General features: G+C 52.7%; 1 protein-coding gene across 5 annotated transcripts in view; it reads left to right on the top strand.

The window, feature by feature from the left end:
- Positions 1–20,925, top strand: part of RXRA (retinoid X receptor alpha) — a 186,796-nt gene that overhangs the window by 101,142 nt on the left and 64,729 nt on the right. The gene's annotated exons all lie outside the window — the stretch shown is intronic.

The raw sequence follows: 20,925 nt of genomic DNA, 5'->3' as shown, positions 1-20,925 counted from the left end.
TCCTTCCCTTTCCCCCAATCAGCACCTAATGGATTAATTATCTCCAGGAACTAATAAAGTGCAATTATTTATGCTCGGCAAATTCCAATTACCGTGCTGATGGGACTGGGTTATTTTCTGCAGGTATGGGTGAAAGGAAGAGAAAGAAAACGAGCTGAATTTATTGCCACTTCGTATGTTCCAAGGCCAAAGACAGATTCTGGGGCCAAGCTCTGGGGAGTCCCAGCTCCCAGTGAGGGTGCAATTACTTTTAATAATTATAATCATAATTAAGACTCGTTTAGTGCCGTGCTGGGTTCAAAGGGCTTTATACCCATTACATGATGGGAGGAGAGCTGGTCTTGTGGCAGCAGCAAGCATGACTGGTCCCCTTAGCTAAGCAGGGTCTGCCCTGGTTTGGATTTCAATGGGAGACTGCAAGGTGTGACCACTAGGAGATATTCCCCTCAGGGGATGGGGCCACTCTGGGAAGAGCATCTGCAGGTTCCAAATTCCACATGCTGGTTATGATTTGGATTCCAGACCTCTCTTCCTTCAAATATAGTTTTGGGAGGAGAGCTGATCTTGTAGCAGCAAGCAAGACTTGTCCCCTTAGCTAAGCAGGGTCTGCCCTGGTTGCATATGAAAGGGAGACTAGAAGTGTGAGCACTGGAAGATTATATTCCCCTCAGGGGATGGAGCCACTCTGGGAGGAGCAGAAGGTTTCAAGTTCCCTCCCTGGCAGCATCTCCAAGAGAGGGCCAGAGAGATTCCTGCCTGCAACCTTGGAGAAGCTGCTGCCAGTCTGTGAAGACAATACTGAGCTAGATGGACCGAGGGTCTGACTCAGTATAAGTCTGCTTCCTATGTTCACAACAGTCCTGTGAGGGAATTATCCATTTTATTTTATTTTTAAATTTTGTTTTGTTTTGTTTTGTTTTGTTTTGTGTTTCGTTTCGTTTCGTTTCGTTTCGTTTCGTTTCATTTCATTTCATTTCATTCATTCATTCATTCATTCATTCATTTTTGCGGATGGAGTTCTGAGGCAGAGAGGATAGGGACTTGCATGAAACCCCCTGGTGACTTCTCGGGAGAGGCAGAATTTGAACTAGGGTCTTCTGGGTTCACAGCTCAGCCTTGGGAAGAGCCGAGAAACCAAGGGAGGTGGTGTTTGGTAATCGTTAAGAGAGCAGCCCCCGTCCTGCCCTCCTGTCTCTGCTTTCTTGCTTTGACCGAAAAATTCCAGCAATGTCTGTGGCCTTCTCGGAATGGCATAGAATTACAACGCAGCTGAGGGGCTTTATGTCTCCTCTCGGGGACCGAGTATTGTTTGGGTAATTTGAAGCAGATCCGACCGGCATTTGCGGCAAACTGCAAGACTCCGCGGCTGTAATGGAGACCAGCCGAGAATGCGCGCGTGGGGTGCGTGTGGGGAAGAGGGACGCATGCGTGGGGTGCAGAGGGAAGGACTTTGGGGTCACTACTGGTGTTGCACTGAATGGGACTCGGCGTTTGGACTTGGGTGCCAAGATGTTGTCTGACTACAACTCCCAGATGTTGGACTACAAACCCCATCTTCCCCAACCCAAATGGCCAAAGTCCATAAAAGTATGAGGAGATCGTTGTTCTCCCCTCTCACTCTCTGTCACAGCACTAGAACCCGGGATCCACCCAGAAAAGCAGGGTTCCCTCTATCAGGGATCCCCAGATGTTGTTGACTACAACTCCCATAATCCCCAAGCAAAAGCTGTTGCAGCTAGGGATTATGGGAGTGGTAGTCAAGAACATCTGGGAATCCCTGTAGGAGGGAACACTGGTGGGCAGTGGGTTGGGCTGCCAGATATGAATTCAGAGCCTTGGTCTATCTAGCTCAGTATTGTCCACCCAGACTGGCAGCGGCTTCTCCAAGGTTGCAGGCAGGAGTCTCTCTCAGCCGTATCTGGAGATGCTGCCAGGGAGGGGACTTGGAGCCTTTTGCATGCAAATATCTTCCCAGAGCGGCCCATCCCCTAAGGGGAATCTCTTCCAGTGCTCATACATGTAGTCTCCCATTCAAATGCAAACCAAGGTGGACCCTGCTTAGCAAAGGAGACAATTCATGCCTGCTGCCTAATGGTGCAGCAGGGAAATGACTTGTCTAGTGAGCAAGAGGTTGCCAATTCGAATCCCCGCTCATAACGTTTCCCAGACTATGAGAGACAACACTATCGGGAAGCATTGAAAGGCATTCAGTGTTGCTGAAAGGCATAATCTCATCCTGCACGGGAGGTGGCAATGGTAAACCTCTCCTGTATCCTTCCCAAGACAACCACAGGGCTCTGTGGATGCTGCAGACTGCCTAATTAACCTATGGAACTCATTGGCACTAGATGTGGCAGTTACCACCAGCTGAGATAAATTTTACATGGGGTTAGACACATTCACGTCGGATAAGTGTCTCAATAGCTATTTGAGCAGGGCAACTAAATGAAACCTCCATGTTTGGAAGCAGTCTACCTTTGAGTGCCAAACACTAGAGGCAACCAGCAGAGGAAGTTATGGCCTTCCCGGGCCTCCTTGGGAGCACCCGGACAAATTCGGCGGACCACTTTTGCCTGCTGGCTTATGGTCAGGTCTGATGCCCAGTCCTGGTGTTGTCTGTGTGTCTCTTTCTGGGCTGCGACTGCCTCCAGATTCCCAACAGCAGCCTCCACTTCACCCGTGGCTGGCACACGTGTCCTTGCGACCTTTTTGGCATGGCCGGGTGCTTCAGTTTTTCCGCTGTTGATTGTCGCTCCTCAACCATGAAGTGGCCTTTGCCGGGCTCACAGAATGCTCTCTTTGTGTTTGGAAGGGAGACGGGCATACCGGAGCGGCCGGCCCGAAGCGGGAACTGGGAGAAGCCACTGTGTGTCCTCTGCAAGCATCCTGTGCTCGAAATAGCTCCCAACACTGCATCTCCTGTCCTGCTGGCTGTAAACGTCCCAGGCCTCACCTAGACTCGGTTCAGCCCGATCTCTTGGCTGTTGGAATCTGCGTTGAATGGGTTGCCTTGAGTACCTATGCCTGGCAAGCGGATCGAGGCCCTCGTTGCGCATGAAACGATTCGGGCTGGCACCGAGCAACCCTCTGGGGTTAGGACCATGTGAAGTCGAGGACCGCAGCCTAGTGGGCGGCGATTTGAGGAAGGGGCTTCCCTACGGTGAACAGAAATGGAACCTGGCAGAAGGAAAATTGACCTTCCGCCTGTAAAAGAATTATTCCAGCAGTGGAAGGAAGTGGGATTTCTGGAAGTTTTGTGCAGTGTGTGTTGTGTGGTGTGTGAGTGAAAAGAAGCCTTCTAGCCTAGGGGTGGGGGAATGCAACGGTATTGTGACAGAACAACCAAGAGACCGTCCTCCGGGAGTTAAATGGTGCGTCCCATTCAGAGTGTTGGAATGAAATTAGTTAGTCACACACTCGTCAGCCAAAGTGCTGCGGGGAGGGCATAAACATGACAGATGAGGGCAAACTGATGCAGGACTCCGCGTGTCCTGGGAAACAGCAGGATGCGTCAGCGTGCACGGCTTTGGCTGGGATAGGAGGACACTTCCAAAGAGCCCATCAGCAGAACAACAGACTTCTGTTGTGGTGAAGGAAATGCATTTTGCCTCCCAACTGGTCTTGTAGTAGCTGGTCGTGTGCTGGTCTTGTGTGAGCAAGCAGGAAGCGTCCCCTTTGCTAAGCAGGATTGCGTTTGCATGGAACCTAGGAAACTGCCATATACTGAGTCGGACCTTTGGTCCATCTAGCTCAGTATGGTCTTCACAGACTGGCAGCGGCTTCTCCCAGGTTGCAGGCAGGAGTCTCTCTCAGTCCTCTCTTGGAGATGCTGCCAGGGAGGGAACTTGGACCCTAGATGCTCTTCTCAGAGTGGCTCCATCCCCTGAAGGGAAGATCTTCCATTGCTCACACTTCTAGTCTCCCTTTTATCTGCAACCCCAGGGTGGAACCTACTTAGCTAAGGGGAGAAGCCATGTGACTACATATGTGAGCACTGGAAGAGATTTCCTTGGGGGGTAGGGCCGTGGCTCAGGGGAAGAGCATCGGCATACCTCCATGCAGAAGGAGCCAAGTTTACTCTTTGGAAAATGAGGTGGTGTGAACACTTTTGTTTGTAAAAACCTATATAATACAGTCACACACAAAGCAGCAGTGGCAGCAAAAACGGTACTCTCTTATAAAAAGCCTGGGTGAAGAGCCAGGCTTTTACCACCAGATTGCTGGTTTTGTGGTAGCGAGCATGCCTTGTCCCCTTAGCTAAGCAGGGTCCACTCTGGTTGCCTATGAAAGGGAGACTTGATGTGTGAGCACTGGAAGAGATTCCCCTCTCAGGGGATGGAGCCACTCTGGGAAGAGCATCTAGGTTCCAGGTTCCTCCCTGGCAGCAGCATCTCCAAGACAGGGCTGAGAGAGATTCCTGCCTGCAACCTGGGAGAAGCCGCTGCCAGTCTGGGTAGACAATACTGAACTAGATGGACCAAAGGTCTGACTCGGTATATGGCAGTTTCCTACGTCCCTATGAGAGATTCCTGCCTGCAACCTTGGAGAAGCCGCTGCCAGTCTGTGCAGACAATCCTGAGCTAGATCAGCTGTATCCGGCCCAAGCTCATCTAGTCCAGCATCCTGCTTCACACACAGTGGCTAACCAGGTACATTTGGGGAGCCTGCAAGTGGTGAAAAGAGGGGAGGTGTTGGGGATCCCCGATCCTTCTCTTTTCAAGGGGTGGCCCAAGCAGATGCTTCTGGCAACCCGCGGAGGTGACGGCGGTTCCTTGCTCTGCTGTTCGGAGGCCCTCCCAATTACAGCATCGTTGGCACAGCAGCCTGGAATTGTGTGCGAAGGAGCTCCCGAACGGTGCAAGTCACGCTCCGTCGGCAAGCGCCATGAAAGGGCCCTTCTGTGCCGGCTTTATTAAGAACAGCTTTTCCACGTTGAAGAGCTTTCTGGGAAGCGGGGGAGAAAAAGTTACAAAGCACTTCAAAGGCGCAGGCCAAATGTTCAGCCCTCCCCGCTTCTCCCCCCCCCCATTCCTTTTTGCACTTCATGCTTGGAAGGAAGAAGGCAACAAAGCCGTCGGCTTTCCAAAGGCGCGGCCGTTGCTGTCCACTCGTCCCCATAGAGACGTAGGGAGCTGCCATTTACTGAGTCAGACCCTTGGTCCATCTCGCTGGGTATTGCTTACCCAGACAGGCAGCGGCTCCTCCAAGGTTGCATGACACTTTCAGAGTTTAATATGTAGTAGCCGCTGCAGGTGGGAGGTCCGGGAGGCAATTTTTAGCCGGAAAAATGGACTGAGGCAAAGGGTTCAATATCCCCAACCCCGGCGTGGGAGCCCCAATCCAAACCGCAGCCCTGCGCGCTGCCACTCACGAGTAAACCAAATTCTGCAACGACACCCTAGCATTGTGTGTAGTTTGGCTCTGAAGCTCGCTCTGGTAGTTGGAAATCTCCAGAGACCTTATAAAAGGAGAATTTCTGTGCCTGCCCCCCTTTTTCTTCCTTTGGCTTTTCCTTTATAGCGGTGGGGTCACGGTAGTCTCTTTCTCTCTCCTCCCTCCCCCCCCCCATTCCCCAAGAAACAGCATCGGGGCAAAAATGCAAGGAAGCGAACTCTTGAACCTCCCTTGGGAGAGCTTTGTGGGGCTGGGCTTGGGGTTGTTTGCAGTGGGGCGTTGGGCAGGGGGGAGAGCCAAGGAGCTGTGCCTTGCGACGTCTTTTGGCTCTGAGACAACACCCCCCCCAGGAAGGATGGTGGCAGCGGCGGGGGGGGGGGGAAGGCACCCCGTCTGTGACACAGTGAGATAATTGCAGCCTTTCCTTAATGGTTTGCGGTTTGGTGGATCTGGGATTCCGGTAAGTGGAGTCTTTATTTAATGTTTAAGAAGGAACCGTTTGCAGACTTATTGTGTGCCGAGGCAGCTTGTGGTGACCTTGGCACACAGGCGGTTGATGCTCAGCGCCTTTCACTTTCCCAAGGTGGATCAGGTCTGTGGAAGGCAGGCAGGCCCGGGCTGGGAGGACACCTGCCCAGGAAGCCCTCTTAGCTCTTGGGAACTTAAGGACCCTATAAATCACCCCCGAGCAGCCACTGCGAAGCATGTGAGCCCAGGAAATGGATATTCTGCCGGTCATCTGCTCCCTACCCACCGTCTGGGCCTTCCTGGCTTTTGAAGACACAGCGCGGCTTCCATGCATCTCTCGGGGTTCCCAGCAAGTCCAAGACCAATTTCGAGTCTGGGCTCAGCAGCGTGGGAATTTTGTGGGGAGGCAAGCAGCAAGCAGCGGCTCGGTCGCTGTTAGGGACAGGGGGTTGGAGCAGCGTGGAGTTGCACCCAGGTGACCAGATGGTGTATTATTCGGGAGTAAAAGCAGGGGAGGATTGCTGGTCTTGTGGCGGCGGGAAGAGTTGGTCTCTTTTGCTAAGCAGGGCCCACGTTGGTTTGCATTTGGATGGGAGACTGCGGTCTCCCATTCGTTTGCATATAATGGCAAACGGCGGGGCTGGGAGACTGCGAGGCGGGAGGAGCTGGCCGCGTGGGCGTCTGCTTTTGCATGCAGGAGAGCTGCGGCAGCCCATCGGTGAGGGAGAGAGGGAGGAGCTTCCCACCCTCAACTCCAGTTTTGCACAGCGGCAGACTTGGGACGACACGGCGGCGCTTTCTGACCTGCGGCTTCGGCAGCGAAACGCAAGCCGAAGATGCCAGTTCAGGTTTGGAGTCGAAAAGCTCGGGTTGCTTTTTTGATGGGACCGCAGGACCCTGGATTCGGACAACCACCAGCCTGAACCTCTGGCAGGGCTGCCTCTGGTTTGGCGTGATGTCCGAAGGTGGCCTAGAAGTGAGTGCTGTCAGAGATGCCCCTCAGCGATGGGGCCATTGCTCAGGGGAAGAGCATCTGCGGGCAGAAGGTCCCAGGTTCCGTCCCTGGCAGCAGCATCTCAAGAGAGGTCTGGGAGAGACTCCTGCCTGCAACCTGGGAGAAGCCGCTGCCAGTCAGTGTAGACAATACTGAGTTGGATGGACCAGTGGTCTGACTCAGTATATGGCAGCTTCCTAGGTTCCTAAGGAAAACAAAAGCAAAATTCTTTGCAGCGAGAAACTCGTTTCTAAAATTTGTTGTAAAGCGTGTGTGTTGAGCACAGTGGTGCATTATTTTGTAAGGCTTTGGGGAGTCTTGGCTAGGAGCAAAGAACTCTGTTGAGCCCTGAAGACCCACTACTGAACGTCTTATCTAGCAAACTCTGCTGGCTTCTGGGATCCGCCCAGATTGTGCTGAGCTGAAGAGTTTCCTTGGTGCCTTAATGCAGGGTCCCCAGAGGCTGTTGGACTCCAACTCCCGACATCCTTCAGTTATTATGGTTGGGGATGATGGGAGTTGTAGTCCAATAGCATCTGGAGTCCCCAGTTTGAGAACTCTCTTGATCCCTTGTACAGCACCCAGCACACTTTATTTACATGGATAATCCGGACTTCCTCCGAGGAGCCCAGAGTAGTATGCATGCTCGTGTTTCCCCTCACAACAACCCTGTGGGGCGGGTTAGGCTGCGAGAGAGTCGCTCATTGAGTTTCATGGCTGAGTGGGGATTTGAACTCGGGTCTCCCCAGTCCTAGTCCAGCACTCTAACCACTGCACCCCCGCTCCTCCAAAACTGGATCAGCCTTTCAGCTAAGGGAACAGTGACAGGAGCATGTCTGATGCAAGGGGAGAGGTGAGCTGGTCTTGTGGTAGCAAGCATGACTTGTCCCCTTAGCTAAGCAGGGTCCACCTGGGTTGCATGTGGATGGGAGACTAGAAATGTGAGCACTGGAAGAGATTCCCCTCAGGGGATGGAGCCGCTCTGGGAAGAGCAACGAGGTTCCCAGTTCCCTCCCTGGCAGCATCTCCAACATCAGGTGCTTTGGGCAGCATCTCCAACGAGATAGGGCTGGGAGAGAGACTCCTGCCTGCAACCTTGGAGAAGCTGCTGCCAGTCTGTGAAGACAATCCTGAGCTAGATGGACCAAGGGTCTGACTCAGTATATAGCAGCTTCCTAGGTTCCTAAGGGCCAAAAAGCGTGATCAGGATTTCTACAGCAAGGAAAGGGTTAACGTGGGGCTGCTGTGTCCCACTGGGCGAAGGGAAATGTGGGGGGTCTGGGAATGTGACCCCAGAATCTATTGATGGTGTGTGTGTGTGTGTGTGTGTGTGTGTGTGTGTGTGCTTCCCGCTCCTTTTTTACCCAGAGGCTGAGTCGGGTCTTCTGGAATGCTGCAATGAGAGGGGAGTGAATTTGTCCTGCTCCCTCCGTTTTTCTTTCCTTTTTGAGTTTTTGTTTGATTGAAGCCCACAAGTCCTAAGGTCTTTATCCTGTTGGTGGTTTCGGTTTTAGCTTAGGAGGTTGTGACCCTGCCTGGACGGTTTGTCTCGAGACCACCAAGCTGGAGTCGCTGGTGAAAGTCCTTTGCTCGGCCCCAGTGAGGCTAATCTCGGCGCACAAGCCCAAAGATCACGGCTGGAGCCAAACATCCCACATCGGTGGGGTCATCAGCTACTCGGGCCTCAGCCCGTTTCCCCAACCGCTTCCTTCCCCTGTAAGGAACAAAAGATGCTGGGCCAACAGTTCCCTGCCTGGCAGCATCTCCAAGATGGGGCTGAGAGAGAGATTCCTGCCTACAGCCTTGGAGAAGCCGCTGCCAGCCTGTGTGGACGATCCTGAGCTAGATGGACCAAGGGTCGGACTCAGTAGACGGCAGCTTCCGATGTTCCTAGCTGTTCAACAGTGGAACAGCCTGCCTCATGCAGCTAAGTGGCTGGCCCAGCGTCACCCAGTGCATTTCGCGGCTGAACGAGGATTTGAATTTCTAATAACTTCTGTGCATATACCACCTTCTATTGAGTCAGACATACTGAGTCAGGAACATAGCAAGCTGCCTTCTACTGAGTCAGACCCTTGGTCCATCTAGCTCAGCGTTGTCTACCCAGACTGGCAGCGGCTTCTCCCAGGTGGCAGGCAGGAGTCTCTCTCAGCCCTACCGGGAGATGCTGCCAGGGAGGGAACCGGGGACCTTCTACTGTTACTCCTGCAAAACACAGTGCCCTAGATAGTCGGGGAGACCATTCAGGGCTAGCCGGCGTGGAAAAGCTGTTGGCGGCCGGGGCCTGCCTACGCAGCAGGGTAGTGAGCGGAATCTGCTCCCCTGTCTCTTTAAAGGGGGACGCCTGCCCCATTTCCAGAGCGAAACGGCTCCCAGCAGAACGGGCTGAGCTTGGCAGGCAGGCAGGCAGGGGCTCCCTTATCATGCCTGGCCTCTTCCTGTGACACGTAGCCTCAGCAAGGTTCTCAGGCTTTCTCCCCGCCCCTGTGCCCCTCCACAAGACCTCCAACTGCAGCGCGCAGATATCGGGAAGCAACCGGGAGGCCGCTGACTCCCTCGCTGTGGGTCCCTACCAGCTGGGGTTTTCTGCTTCTGCAAAGGGGGGCTGGCCTCAGCCGTCCAGCGAATCACACAGCCAGGGAGCTGCTTATTATTATTATTATTTTTTAAACCCCAATCTCTAGATTTCTATCCTGTTCTTCTCCCAAGGAGCCCAGAGCAGCATCCATGCTTGTGTGGATCCGCACAACAACCTTGTGAGGTAGGCTGGGCTGAGAGAGAAGCGACTGCGGCCCAGAATCACCCGGCGATTTTTCACAGTGGAATGAGGATTTGAACTCGCGTCTCCCCAGTCCTAGGCCAACCCTCTGCCGACTACACCTTTGGGAATGCGCTCCCTGCGGAATTGAAAGCCCCTCCCCATATCCGACAGCTTTTTAAAAGACTCTTAAAACCCATTTGCTCATCCCAGCTTCTAACTAGATTTTATTTTCATTGTGAAATGGATATACCACCTTGCCTCAAAACAATCCCAAGCCTTGCCAAGTTGTGGATTTGTTTTATATGGGATTCGCGTTTTGATTGCTCTTTTAATTCTGCTGTATTTGTAAACGTCCCAGAGACATGAGGTTGGGGAGGTATCGGAATATACCAAATAAAATGAAAAAATCACAACATTTATGCTCCCCTCCTACAAGCCTGTGGACGCTACAGATCAGCTTCGGCCCGGGATTATCTGGCATTGGGGCCGGGTTGCCTGTGCCTTGCAAAGGGGTCAGGGTCCCTCTCCGACAGGGCACAGGGCTCGGGTTACCCTCCTCCTGCCTGGCGGCCATTAAGAGTGCTCTGTTTGCAGAAGGGGGGACCTGCTCGGTTGACAAGAGGTCGGGAGGTCTGGTCAGAGTTTGTCCTTGATTTGTTAAGTCAACACTCTTGCAATCTCCCAGGGGCTGGAGCGTAAACTTCTTCCCTCGGATAACTGCACCTCCTCCAGGTGCAGGAAAACCTTCCAGGGAACTTGGCCAACAGCCAGGTTTGGGCAAAGGTAATTTGGCATTGGAAGTGTAAGGAAGAAGAAGGAGAAGGAGAAGGAGAAGGAGGAGAAGGACAAGGACAAGGAGAAGGACAAGGAGAAGGAGAAGAAGGAGAAGGACAAGGAGAAGGACAAGGAGAAGGAGAAGAAGGAGAAGGACAAGGAGAAGAAGGAGAAGGAGGAGGAGAAGGAGGAGGAGAAGAAGAAGAAGAAGAAGAAGAAGAAGAAGAAGAAGAAGAAGAAGCCATATTGGCAAGCATCCAATTTCGGAAGGGTAACCATGGACCAGGACCCCCCCTCCCCCAATCGGCCAGCTCTGTACACGAAGCCAAGAGACATTCGGGGCCGGGCTGGGGCTCCAGCTCAGTGGTAATGCATCAGCCTTGCATACAGAAAGTCCTGGGTTCAGAGGAACATAGGAAGCTGCCATATACTAAGTCAGACTATTGGTCTATCTAGCTCAGAATTGTCTTCACAGACTGGCAGCGTCTCCTCCAAGGTTGCAGGCAGGAATCTCTCTCAGCCCTATCTGGGAGATGCTGCCCAAAGCACCTGATGTGCCTTGAACCAACCCCCCCCCCCGAGTTACAGTAATGCCTGCCTGCATATACTTTATAACCCTGTGGGTTACCAAATCCTTGTTTGTAAATCTTTGTAGATATATGATGTACAAACAACCACTTTGTATATAATTGTGCTTTGATAATGTACTGTATGTTCTGGTAGTTTGTTGGTTCAATTAAAAAAATCTTGTCCTTAAAAACACACACACACCCTTGTCCTGTCTGGGAGATGCTGCCAGGTAGGGAACTTGGAACTTCTGCTCTTCCCAGAGCGGCTCCATCCCCTACTAAGGGGAATCTCTTCCAGTGCTGCTCACACTGCTAGTCTCCCATCCATATGCAACCAGGGCGGACCCTGCTTAGCTAAGGGGACAAGTCCGGCTTGCTCCCACCAGACCAGCCCTCCTCTCCCGTTCACTCTCCCTGGCAGCATCTCCAGCTAGGGCCAGGAAAGACTCCTGCCTGAAACCTTGGAGGGCTGCTGCCGGTCCGAGTAGACATCACTGGACTAGAAGGACCGATGGCAATGGTCTGACGCAGTATATGGCAGCTTCCGGCATGCCTGTGTTTTCTTCTTGGCTCCCCTCCCCCCCCCCCCGCCCCCGCCTGCAGGAGTTTGGCAGATTCTGCCCCTGGCTTCTCCCAAACATTGGAAATGTTGCAATCCACATTCCAGAATGTGCAGTCTCCGCCTTCAGTTGCAGACTCCGCAGCTTCCAGGAACTTAAAGGAACTCGGGTACATGTCCATACATTTTGCTGCTTTTGTGAAAATGATTCGGTAGGAGGAGTCCTGCGGAGGGAAAAGCACGGTAAAGCCTTGGAGGCTGTCCTCCGTTTTGCGCTGCTTCTGAGATGTCTTAGAGCATTGTCGATTTCTGTGACCTTGAGGGCTAGAAACATGGTTATTATCTTTAAAAGAGAGCTGAGATGCACCGAATGCAAGATCCAGCCTCGGCACCCCACCCCACCCACTCCAGTGGCAATGTCCTTGGATTTTCCTCTTTTCATCTCTAATCTGGATGTCTGGATGTTCTTTGTTCCCCCAACGGTTTCCGTAACGTGCTCTGATCAAGCAAGACAGAAATGCTAAAATACATAGAAATCAGGCGGGATCCCTCCAGCTCTCGCTGCTCCTGCCTGAACAAAGACGGTCTCGTTTCTCCCGCGTGGGAGAAACCTCCGACTCGCTGACGCCTTTTGCGTTTTTCTCCTTGGTCAAAGCTCAGCACCCCCACGTGGGCCATTATATCGTTTCCAATTTGCCTGTCGCCCATTAAATTCCCGTTGAACGTAATTAAAAGGCTGTAACGATCCCGGCCCACCTGTGGGGCCTCCTGTTGCCTCTGATTCTTCTCCGTTTTGCTCGGAGAAGGGCTTCAAGGAGAAGCAGAGGCTGTGGATTACGGTTGCTGAATCTGGAGACTTATTCTCAGTGCCCCACAGAACACCTCATTGGACCCAGCAAAGACCACGGCGGGCTGGCTTAATTTCCTGTATCTGGCCCTTTCAAACAGGTGACCTCTTGGCGGCTTGTTTGTTCGGGCTGTTAATTCTTGGAGGAGACCTTCAAATAAGGCTGTTTTTCAGGAACTGTTTTTCAGGAACTCTCACTTTATTTTGTTTGGTCACTCATCTTCGTGAGGACACTTTTTCTTCCCATTTTACAGACTGGAGGCAGGGGAACCTCCTGAGACCGTCGAAAAGTGATTGGAGCAAAGCTACCGCATTTACCTGAATCCAGCACTAGGTTGGATTCAGTGCTTTGAAGTTAGAATTTGGCGGGGGCAGCGGGGTGTAATTTTACATTCAGAGGCCTGTTCCTTTCCGGTAAAGAGAGGCATAATCTGTATTTCATCCCGTTTTGTTTTTTTTTAAAGGGGCTCATCTTAAATTCAAAGTCATTTTCGATTTGGGTAAATACGGCACTCATGGAGGTTGAGTTAGGATTTTGAACTCTATCTGCTGGCCACAAAAGATGAGCCCACCATGTAGGGGATGGGACTGTAGCTCAGTGGGAAAGCATCTTCTTTGCATGGCGAAGGTCCCAGGTTCAACCCCTGGCAGCATCCCCAGGTAGGGCTGAGAAAGACTCCTGCCTGCAACCTTGAAGAAGCCGCTGCCGGTCAGAGTACTGAGCTGAATAGACCAAGGGTCTAAGGCGATACAAGGCAGCCGCCTCCCTTCCTATGGTTGTTGGGCTCAGATGTGGAAGGCTCCACACCTCCCAGAGAATTCTGAACATCCTGCCACTTTTCAAAACGAATGCCTTAGCTAAGTTCCTAGCCCTCATGATTGTGGAGAAAAGCATCACGGTAATGTGTCTGTGAGTTTCGCCCTGCAGAATGAGAGGCCCAGAATTGCATCTGAGCTGGAGTGTAACCAGCAGTCAGCAGCAGACCCAGTTGCTGGGAAATGCTGGCTAGAGGGAGGGATATTTGGGGACGATGGTGGGGCTTTGGCATCTGTAATCTGAGCCTAAAACGTTCATGGGCTAGAATATATATACAAATATGAATACGACAAATATTTATATACCGCTTTTCAACAAAAAGTACTCAAAGCAGTTTACACAGCAATAAATAAATGAAATGGATCCCTGTCCCCCAAAGGTCCCACAATCTAAAAAAGAAAGAAAGAAACAGAAGATAGACCCCAGCCACAGCCACTGGAGGGATGCTGTGCTGGGGGATGGATACAGCCAGTTGCTCTCCCCCTGCTCAATAAAGAGGATCACCATTTTTAAGAGGTGCCTTTTTGCTCTGTTAGCAGGGGACCATCTATATAAAATGATGCTCTCTTTGGCTTTCTACCCTGCATTCATAGCACTTAGTGGCACTCGTCAAAATGCCGTTAGGGTGTGCAATGTATGGTGGTTGCACCTCATGCTTCAGCTCCACATGGACCTGCTTGAAGAATATTAGAACAGCCCTGCTGGATCAGGCCCAAGGAAGCCCATCTAGTCCAGCATCCTTTCCCCCCACACTGGCCCACCAGATGCCTCTGGGGAGCCCACAGGCAAGAGCTGAGGGCCTGCCCTCTCTCCTGCTGTTACTCCCCTGCAACTGGTACACAGAGGCATCCTGTCTTTGAGGCTGGAGGTGGCCTGTAGCCCTCCGACTAGTAGCCGATGATAGACCTCTCCTCCATGAAGTGATCCAAACCCCTCTTAAAGCCATCCAGGTTGTTGGCTGTCATCACATCTTGTGGCAGAGAATTCCACAAGCTGATTATGCGTGGTGTGAAAAAGCCCCTCCGTTGGTTGGTCCTAGATTTCCTGGCAATCAGTTTCATGCGTGAAACTGGCCTGGTAATGGGATCCTATAATATTGTCAGAGCATGCTAATTTTTTTTAAAAATAATAATAATAAAGGGACACTTTTAAGGTCTGTGCTGTGTCAATAAACGCTTGCATGTTTCTAGGCACTTCACTGTATGTGGAGATGTGCTTTCTGGGTTTAGGGCATTTCTCTTTCTAAAGATAACACTTAAAGAATTTGAGTGAGGCATGCTGCTAGCTGGTCTATGAGGAGGAGAGCTGGTCTTGTGGGAGCAAGCAGGACTTGCCTCCTTTTGCTAAGCAGGGTCCGCCCTGGTTTGCATTTGAGTGGGAGACTACAGGTGTGAGCACTTTAAGATACTCCCCTTAGGGGATGGGGCCACTCTGGGAAGAAGATCTTCCTGCTTGCATGCAGAAGGTTCCAAGTTCCCTCCCTGGCAGCATCTCCAAGATAGAGGGCTGAGAGAGACTCCTGCCTGAAAGCTTGGAGAAGCCGCTGCCAGTCTGTGAAGACAATACTGAGCTAGATGGACCAACGGTCTGACTCAGTATATGGCAGCTTCCTGTCATTGGGGAAAGTGTGTCATTTGGTGTAAGAAGCTGCCTTATACTGAGTCGGACCCTTGGTCCATCTTGGTCAGTATTGTCTACCCAGACTGGCAGCGGCTTCTCCAAGATTCCAGGCAGGAGTCTCTCTCCCAGCCCTACCTGGAGATGCTGCCAGGGATTGAATCTGGGCCCTTCTGCATGCAAAGCGGATGCTCTTCCACTGAGCTATGGTCCTTCCCCTGACCCTTGCTCCGTCTAGCTCAGTATTGTCTACACTCTCTAGGGTTTCAGGCAGGAGTCTTCCCCAGCCTTACTTGGAGATGCCAAGGAGTAAATCTGGGCCCTTCTGCGTGCAAAAAAGCAGATGCTCTTTTACTGAGCTATGGTTCCATCTTCCCTACAGGTATAGGATGAAATTGTGCCTACCTTGTGTAACTTGCGTGTATGTTCACACCCCCTAAACCTCCACTCCGGCCTGCAATATCCTCCCCGCTGCCCTTGTCCCTGGGTGTCTCAAATCGGGTAATTCGCCAGCAAGCTTGGGGTGCTTTCCTCCCGCGTCGCTACAGATCTGTGTCTTTGCCGCTTTGATTTATTTCTCACACCACATCAACAGAGTCGGAACTGCGGCTTAGAGTTTTAAAAAAACACCAGTTGGTTTTGTTTTGGAACTTGTGGCGCGGGGAATGGATGCCTCAGTGCTTAGTGCTTAGCAGATTTCTGCTGGATTCAGTTGGGATTTTGAAGCATAATGGAAAGACGCGAAAGCTTGTAAATGCATAAAGACTGTCTTAACGCCGAGAAAATAGCTGCAATTGAAGGGGAGGATAATGCATCGCTAATGTGTTTCTGTGGCTTCCAAGCCGGCAGCGTGGAGTTTATTTTGGTCTTTAGCGTGTTGGTAGGAGTCGTGTTTTCTGGGGGGCTACTTGCGTGTCTTGGAGCCTGTGCAGATCTTGTTCACCTCAGTCGTGCCCCGCTTTAATTGGGGCTGCCAGTAGGATGGTATGTCCCAGACCAGCCTCCCTGGGAAAGCTGGAGCAAGGCTTTGATGGAAACCTTGAGCCCTGGGGGTTCTCAGTCTTGGGGCCCCAGACATTGTTTGACTATCCCCAAATTCGGATGTACTAGGACCCTGGAGGTGCTTTCACCTCTAGTTTCCCAAGCCACCACTGGAACTGACGAAACTGGAGTTTAGGGTGAGAAGGGACCCACGATTTCCCTTCCCAAACTCCACTCTGAGCCTTCGGTCAGAGTGGAGTTTCGCCGCCCTAACCTCCGGTTCTGCGGCACCAGCATTACATCCGAACACTGGCACCACTGTTTTGAGTGCATGGACCTCAAGGAGGTTGAGGGGGGAAGCGCCTTCTTCACTCCAACCCAAGAGGCTGGGCGGGTTGTCCTTCTGTCAAGCCCGGCCAGTCCCTCCCCCACTCTCTGCAGGCTTGCTGACTCCAAAGAAGCAGCTCTCCCAAACTTCTGAAAGCAAACAAGAGGAGCAAGGATGGGGACGCGGTTCTGCGTTAGTTCTGAAGGTGGCCTGTACCTTCCATGTATTGGGATGATGGGAGTTGTAGTCTCCTGCTAACTGAGCAAAGAGGCACCTTTTAAAAGTGGTGATTCCCTTTCCCGAGCAGGGGGAGAGCAACTGCCCTATCCGATCCCAGCACAGCATCCCTCCAGTGGCTGTTGCTGGGGTCTATCTTCTGTTTCTTTCTTTAGATTCTCGGCCCTTTGGGGCCAGAGTAGCCATCTTCCTTCCTTCCTTCCTTCCTTCCTTCCTTCCTTCCTTCCTTCCTTCCTATGTCACCAAATGGTGCAGCGTGGAAGTAACTTGCCTAGCAAGCAAGAGGTTGCCGGTTTGAATCCCTGCTGGTCTGTTTCCCAGACTATGGCAAACACCTCTATCGGGCAGCAGCGATCTAGGAAGGTGCTGAAAGGCATCATCATCTCATACTGCGCGGGAGGAGGCCATGGTCAACCCCTCCTGTATTCTACCCAAGACAACCACAGGGCTCTGTGGGTGCCAGGAGTTGACACTGACTCGATGGCACAACTTTACCCGTACCTTTAAACCGCTTTGGGAACTTTTGTTGAAAAGTGGTATATAAATATTGTCCGTCTTTGTAGTCAAGCTTGGACCTGGGTTTGTTAAGGTACTGGCAAGAATCACTCGTCAAGTCAAGTCAATCTTTATTTACGGTCATTGACTAACAAGAATCACTATTTATAGTTCTGTTTGGTTGAAATGCCGCGGTAACTTAATTCTCCTAAACAATCAGCTATATTATAGAAACAAACACAACACTGTTGCAGAATGATGTTGTTTTTCTCCGTAAGGGATTCAAGGCACTGGCCACGGTGACTGGCAGAACATATGGGCGAGGGTACAACGGGCGTGCCCATATTCGTTCACCGCCATGGGGGCAGAGGGTTTTCCGAAACAGATTTCTGTCTTCCAAAAATGTCCCCTTTCGGTTCTTCCCCCCTGCACTCCTGCAGCATCTCCGTGCCTGTTGCTGTGCATCTGTTTGGGGCCGCGGCTGCTGGATTTCTCTCCTGTCCTTCAAAGAGAGGAGCCCCCTCCCCAAGCCGGCTCCAGCAGACACACCCTGTTCCTTGCTGCACTGAGTAAGAAAAGCCGGTTCGGGGGGACGGGCCAGTTGACCTGCCTGGCTGGCCGGCCTGGCCTCTGCTCCAGATTTCCATGCTGAAGGTGCAGCAAGAGGCTCGCAACAGCAGTCCAGGAAGAAGCCCCTTTTACAAGCGTCACCTGGAGATGGATGCTGATACCTGGAGGCTGTAGGGTGATCTGGACGGGCTGGCAACCCTAACCCTTTCACCACTCCCACCTTCCCTATCCTCAGGACAACCCACACATTTCCCAAGCAACACGCCGCTGTGTGGGGTGGAGAGCTGCATGAACGGAGACCTTTGAATGTAGATCTTTGCTAAGCAGGGTCTGCCCTGGTTTGCATTTGGGTGGGAGACCACATGTGTGAGCACTGTAAGATGTTCCCCTTAGGGGATGGGGCCATAGCTCCATGGAAGAGCATCTAGGTTCCAAGTTCCCTCTCTGGCAGCATCTCCAAGAGAGGGCTGAGAGAGACTCCTGCCTGCAACCTGGGAGAAGCCGCTGCCAGTCTGGGACAGACAATCTCCTGAGCTAGACGGACCAAGGGTCTGACTCAGTATAAGGCTGCTTCCTGTATTCCTATGGAGGGGGGGTCGTGAGCCATGGGCGACTGCATCCTCGTGATCACTAGTCATTCCCTGAGATACAAATGTGCCAAAGAATTGGCACCTGTCTGAGCTATCTCTTGAAAACAAGCCGGGAGATTTTAATCGTTTGGAGTCATGGAAACCACTGGGGAAATTATTGGGGAGGGGGAATCTCCGGACATGGCTTCCGTCAGAGTTGGGCCCGTCAATCGCCCGTCCCGTATGGAGTTGCTTGCTACCGCCCTGGGGGTGCAAAGCAGGACCTTTTGCGGACCCAACTGGAGGGTGAGGAGGATTCCGGGGCCCCCTTGGGACCATGCCCTGCCCTTGGCCCTGTCTTTATCTATCCGTTGATCAGAAAGGCGCCCCGTACGTTGCTCCCACGGTGCCTGGCCTCGCTCTGCATTCCCCGAGTTGTAGACATAACAGGATTACAAGCGCTGAGAGGAAAGAGAGAGAGAGAGAGAGAGAGAGAGAGAGAGAGAGAGAGAGAGAGAGACTCCTTTCCTTCTTCAGCCCTCCCGGACAATGGGCCTCCTCTGTGTGGATCCCAGGGATGTGACACCCCCCCAGAGCGGAAGGGTTGAAGGAGCCGAGGGGGCTTTTCCTTTGGCTTCCGCGTCTGTGGGAGGTGGCAGCCTGGGGGGGGGTGGATACCGGAGGTCCGAGGGCCGCGGGCGGAATCCTGGCTTGGCATCTCTGGTCAGCCCTGAAGCTGGATCCATCACTCCCTCTCGCCTTCCTCGCAGGGTGGTTGTGAGGACGCATTTTGGGCTGATCCGGGGAGGCTCTTCTCATGTTCTTCTTCAGTCTGGGTTGGCGGCTGTTTGGCAGGAGAGGGAGCGGAAGAGAAGCCCTTGGCAAGCACCAGCTTGGATGGCTTTTAAAGGGACACATTCGTGGAGGGCAGGTCTGCCGTCGGCTACTAGTCTGGGGGCTGGGGGCCACCTCCAGCCTCAGAGGCACGATGCCTCTCAATCCCAGTTGCAGGGGAGCAGAAACAAGAGAGAGGGCATGTCCTCCGCTCTTGCCTGTGGGCTCCCTAGAGGCATCTGGTGGGCCACTGTGTGAAGCAAGATGCTGAACTAGATGGGCTTCCTTGGGCCTGATCCAGCCGGGCTCTTCTTATGTTCATTTTGCCATCACTTGCCTACATTAGAGTCAAGATACATCAGCCTCCCATCTTCCAGGGCAGGGCTGCCCGCCGGGCCTGCCCTCCTGCAGAGGCTGGACTACAACTCCTATCATCCCCGGCTGTGGCTGAGGATGACGCGGGTTGAGTTCAAAACCAGCTGGAGGCATGGCTCTACATGCCAGGGCTGCTCAGCCTCGGACCTCCTGCAGATGTTGGCCTACAGTTCCCGCAATCCCTGGCTTTTGGCTACTGGGGATGGGGATGATGGGAGTTGTAGTCCAAAAACAGCTGTGGGGCCTAAGCAGGCCTGATCGACACATTTCGGCTCAGCTCACCAGTCAGCCTTTATGGGGTGTGGGGCAGAGATGCTCTTAGCCCTGGACTCCCGTGGCAAAGTCCAGGGCCTCCACACCCCCTGCCCCCCCCCAGATCCTCTCTAGTCTGTCCCGGGCGGCTGAGCATGACCTCTGCTTTAGAGACGCGGGTGGGGGGATTTGTTGAGTGGTATGTTGAAATGTTTCTGCTAATGCATAGTTGCACCAATATGCCTGTTTTATGGCCTTATGTTCTTGTGGGTTCAGTTGCTGTTTGGGCCAAGAACCCCTGTGCTAAAAATACTCTCTGTGTGTCATGGTGTGTGTGTGTGTGTGTGTGTGTGTGTGTGTGTGTAGGGGGATGATGCTTAACCTGCAGCATTGGGTTCCAAAGGCCTTTAGGCTGAGGCTCCCCAATCACCTAGGTGCACCTCTGATTGGGGTTGCCACCAAACTCCTGAGATCCGTTCCTGGCACCCAAGCTTAAGGGAGAAGCTGATCTTGTGCCGTGGGAGATGGCAAAGGTCAAGTTGCCGTCGAGTTGATTCCGACGCCTGGCGCCCACAGAGCCCCGTGGTTTTCTTTGGGTAGAATCCAGGAGGGGTTGGCCATGGCCGCCTCCCGCGCAGTATGAGATGATGATGCCTTTCAGCATCTTCCTGTATCTCTGCTGCCCAATATAGATACCAGCGGGGATTCAAACCGGCAACCTTCTGACGGAGAGGGTAAGAAACAGGGGGAGCCCCCCCCGCCCCCGCCAACTTCTCAGGAAGGATTCCTGCTGTTGCTTGCCTTCTCAAGACTGGCCGTGGCGGAAAGGAGACCTCTGGGGGGGAGATCTTTGCAGTGCTAGCCAGCGGGTTGGGGGCACTTGCCACTGGTGAGCTGGCAAGTGGATTTGTAGAAGTCTGAAGCGATGCAGCCCAGTTTAGAGCTCCGAGTGGGGAAGCTGAGAGGGGGAGAACTCCAGCGCAGAGTCTGGGGACGGCGTCTCCCCAAGATAGACGATGTCTGTCTCTCCAGGGACACGATCCAGAAAGAGGGGGCGGGCCTGCTGGTTAGGGGGAGTTGGAGCCTGTGGAACAGCCGCTCCCTCTTCAAGGGATATTTGATCTTTCCATTTTGACGTCCAGGGAGGTTGGGTTTCAGAACGTTATATTTGACAGCTGTCACTTGATCGGTGGTATAAATGGCGCTCAGCATCTGACACCCGGCTGCTTATGAAATTCCATGTGACCTGTGCTTCCACGCTGCATTTGCAGGCCCATTTGGGCCCGTGGTTCCTTTGAAGGGAAGCCACGGGGGGCGTCAGAGACAGCCTGGCCCGTTGGGAGCAGGGGGCTTGCGTTCAAATCCCTCCCCAAACACAGAGGTCATATTATTTATTTGCTAATTACATTCCCACCCCACCTTTCCTCCAAGGAGCCCAGAGTGGTGTGCCTGGTTATGTTTATTCTCACAACAACCCTGTGAGG

The sequence above is a fragment of the Hemicordylus capensis genome, chromosome 17, assembly GCF_027244095.1.
Source record: "Hemicordylus capensis ecotype Gifberg chromosome 17, rHemCap1.1.pri, whole genome shotgun sequence".
NCBI classification, from domain to species: Eukaryota; Metazoa; Chordata; class Lepidosauria; order Squamata; family Cordylidae; genus Hemicordylus; species Hemicordylus capensis.
This window is presented reverse-complemented; position numbering and strand designations above follow the sequence as displayed.